Raw genomic sequence first — 4,532 nt, 5'->3', positions numbered from 1 at the left:
CCCAGTGACAGATTTGAAGTCGGACTATCTCATGAGTGAAATGGATGTGGCCTACAGGTCCTATTCTGTATACATAAAAAAGAATAATCTGCCTGGGGAAATAGTAATGAGATTCTTGAAGAGGCACATGAGGGATTGTATTCTGAGAGTGACGGCGGGGACACCCTTGAAAATTGGCGACAGTACCATTAGGATTCTGAAAGATATTCCATTTGAAATAAGACAAAGGAGGAAGAAATATAAAGATTTAATTCTTTTTCTTCAAACAAATGCAATTAGCTACCGGTGGTTATATCCAGAGGGCGTAACCTTCAAACTCCAGGACAAAAAAGAAAAGATTGACTCTGTTTCCAAAGCACGGGACTTTCTGAGAATCCAGTTGGGTGAGCCAGAGGAGGTGGATAAAGAGGAAAAGGACAGTAAGTCCAGTGGCGAGCTGGACTCGGGGTCTTCTGGAGAGGACTCTCTGTCAGAGAAAGGGGCAGCGGCTCCTAAAAGTCCTTATAAACTGCGGAAAAGACAGGATAAGAAAAAATGAAGGCTGAAGGACTCTGAATTGTGCCTTTGAAAACACTGTTGTTAATATTGAGATGCTTAGGGGTCTTTTTCCAAAAGCTAAATTTAAGATTTAAAAGTTATATTACCATATCTGACTAAGTTCATAAAATTGTTAGCATTTTAAGGGATGGCATTGTGTACAAGCTAATTTGATGATCTCCTCTCTTGGGTTTTTAGTTGGTAGTGGTTATCTTTTCTTTCTCCTTAAATGTAGTTCCCCTCCCCTATTTTCATTGTAGTTTGTAGTCCTTATATAAAATGCAATAAAAAAATCCCCTTCGGGGGGCCAAAAAACTCCCCAAAAAACAAAAAACAAGGTCACACTTTCCCCTTCTCCTTCCCTTAAAAAGAGAGCCTCTAAATTTATAGCTATACCATACCAGAAGCACTTTGCTGGATCCGTGGGCTTGGAATTTGTCACCCCAGGTCCTCCCCCCAACATATTTTTGGATTTGGACCCCCCAACATATTCTTCAGGCTCTGATTTTGCCATCTTTAAGTTTCAATCTGAAAAGTGGGGTTTTTAAATTGTTGTTGTTAACAAGAAAAAAAGAAAAAGCGGGGGTCGGAACCCAGAGGATCATTGCACAGTTTCAAAAACCTTCATTAAATAACATTGCATTCCATGACATTATAAACAAAACTCATCCTTCGATAAACGTATCAGCCCTGGTATCTTCTTGATTTGTAATTCTATTTTGATATGTCAGTAAAGACATATGATTAATTTTTCACACTCTTACAATCCATATGTATTCTTAGTGCTTGGGGGGGAAACAGTGGGAGAGCTTCTAGAGTCCTGGCCCCACTGCTGGACCTCCTGATGGCACCTGGTAGTTTTGGCCACTGTGTGACAGAGTGTTGGACTGGATGGGCCATTGGCCTGATCCAACATTGGCTTCTCTTACGTTCTTATGGGGGACCACCCAGGGTTTCCAAGAGAATGTTACAACTAACAAGCTTAAGATAAGCAGCTCTCTATCTAAGACAGGGGTGCAGTCAGGATCAGATAGTAAATCACAGCTTGTTAATTCTAGGGAGAAAGTACCATTTCAGAAAAGGTCCAAAGAACATGTAATAAATTGCCTGACTTGTGTCACCTGCAACATGTTATGGTATCCAGGGGATGTACTAGATCAGGGGTGTCAAACTCATTTGTTACAAGGGCTGGATCTAACATGAATGTCACTTTGTCCAGCCAGGCCATGTTTACCATAAAACATAATGCCAGGTACCAGAGATATAAACTGTATAAAGGATAGCAGCTGGTAAGTTCTGAGTTGTTGTATCCTCACTGCAACACCCCATGAGCTGAGAGGGGGTGCAGAGGAAAACCCATATGGGCGGAGTGGAGACCCAGTGGTGCAGCACTGGGCAGATGCTCTCACACTGCTTGACTACCGCAGGTGAGGTTGTTCCGCTATGCTGAAGCCACAATTGAAGTGGCTCTACTCACTCCCCCCTGAGCAGTCTCCTGTTCCCTCCCTTGCACTAGTTCCTTGCAGGCCGCGTAAGAGCCCTGAACAAACCAGTTCTGGCCCCCGGGCCTTATGCTTAACACCTTTATACTAGATAATCCATAGGGTGCCAAGTACTAGAAATACGGTATTAATTGTATACTGGTTTTAACCATTGTAAGCCGCCCTGAGCCGCCTCGGTGTGAGGGCGGGGTAAAAGTCTAACAAATAAATAAATAAATACATCGTTTTCTCAAAAATTTCTCTTAAATCAGCAAGACTAAGTGTTCAATATTCATGTGTTCATTCCCATTCCCAAATATCTTTTGGTAATTCTAAGGATAACATTTTATTCCAACTTTTAACGTATCTAGGATTTGATCTCCCTGATTTCATTAGGAATTTATAGAACCTCAAAATACAACCCTTAAGGGAATCACTACTTATCAAAACTTCAAGCTCTGATTTGTCTCTAACTTCCTCAGCGGGGCTTCACCACGTGACCGCCCCGCCCCCTAGAGGTTCTCTTCCGGAGCTCCGTACCTGAGAGCTCCCCCCCGACTAGAGCCCTGGTTTTCTCAAAAATTTCTCTTAAATCAGCTAGACTAAGTGTTCAATATTTATGTGTTCATTCCCATTCCCAAATATCTATTGGTAATTCTAAGGATAACATTTTATTCAAAAATTTCTCTTAAATCAGCAAGACTAAGTGTTCAATATTCATGTGTTCATTCCCATTCCCAAATATCTTTTGGTAATTCTAAGGATAACATTTTATTCCAACTTTTAACGTATCTAGGATTTGATCTCCCTGATTTCATTAGGAATTTATAGAACCTCAAAATACAACCCTTAAGGGAATCACTACTTATCAAAACTTCAAGCTCTGATTTGTCTCTAACTTCCTCATATTTCCTTAACACCTCAGTTATCACATATCTAATTTGTAGAAACTGTAAAAAGATGCTTTATACCATTTGTTAGATGAGTTATCCCTGATTAGGCTGCAGTCACACACACTAAATATTCCACTTTCAATCCACTTTTAGACTGGATTTTTACTGTGTGAACTAGCAAAATCTAGTTGGAAAGTGCATCGAAAGTGGTTTGAAAGTGGATTATTTAGTGTGTGTGACCGTGGCCTTAAACTATCTTCTATTCTATAAGGTTCCAATTTAAAAAAAATGCCTGAAGGCCTTAGGAAGCAATTTACTGCTATTGAACTGGTGATCCTCTGAAGAGCTAGCACAAGTTTTTTTACACACACACCCCAATTCAGTTGAGAGAAAACCACAGGGGCTGTGGGGGGGGGGGAGTGAGAGAGAAATGGAGAAGCTAGGTGGCTGGGAGATAAACAATAACAGGAATGAGGAGCAAATGCTGCAAAGGGCTTCCAAAAATTGGGGGAACATGATGAGTACATGAGTGAGGGTAGAGAGAAGGCAAGCAAGGTAGGTGTCCTGAAGCTGCTCACCCAAGCTGCCCCTCCATACCACAGGGAGGTAGGAAGGCAGCCCTCACCCTCCTCACCACTCTACCCCCTTCCAGGACCTGTCCTCTTTGACCCCTGCACTATGGCAAGAAGCCATTGCCTGCTCTCCTCATCCCCTGGTGGCCAGATGGTGTGAGGCACAGCACCCACCCTTCCTACCACCACCACCACAATGAGCCACCACAGGTAGCTGTCCTTGCATACATACACACCCAATTTTGCACAGGATTTGTGGCTTTGCTGTCACAGTATTTTCTGCTTGGCCGCAAGATAAAGATACATTATAGATATATTTGCTTATTTATTATTTTATTTTCAAAATTTATACCCATAGGCCACCAAGGTGGCTAACAGATGAAAACAAATATAATCAAAACAGGTCTGTATTTATATATCTGCAGGATATAAACCAGTTCTGGATTTATTTATTTAAAACTCAGTAACAGATGGCTGGTCATTGATATGGAATTATTTGTTATATTTATCATTCATATTTTTGAGCCTCTTGTGTGCTGAAACATGGGTAGCAATGTTTTAATCAGTAAGTGTATCCCCTGAAACTCAAGGGATCTTTCAGGACCGTTTCCACCTCTGTGCAAGAAACCGTAGGCAGAAATGAAAACCAGGGACTTTTGATGTGTGCCAGCATATGCTTATAGAGTTCTTTGTATCCCACATTTATGGCTTGAAGGTCACTTCATTCTTCTGGAGGTCAAAATCAGGAGTTTTCTTTATTATTATTATTTTTTTAAAAGGACACATAAAATGATTATATCATAATGCACTGAAATCATTTTCCCATGCTAGTGTCTACAATAGCTACCACCTGGGCAGAAAAGTTGAAGCACTCATTGTAGAGTCATTAAATACATATTTTAAAAGATCCGTTTTTTAAAAAAAGGACTGCTAAGCACATGTTTTGGGTTTTTTAATGTTTCGGACACTGTGCACACATGCTTAAGGAGAAAATAGATCTCCTTGTTCCTTTTTTGAATAAACTGCTGTTACGATTTTTCCACTTTGCT

Source organism: Gekko japonicus, unplaced genomic scaffold (genome assembly GCF_001447785.1).
Source record: "Gekko japonicus isolate JY-2015 unplaced genomic scaffold, Gekko_japonicus_V1.1 scaffold376, whole genome shotgun sequence".
Classification (NCBI taxonomy): domain Eukaryota; kingdom Metazoa; phylum Chordata; class Lepidosauria; order Squamata; family Gekkonidae; genus Gekko; species Gekko japonicus.
The sequence above is the reverse complement of the archived record's forward strand: the minus strand, read 5'-3'. Positions refer to the sequence as shown.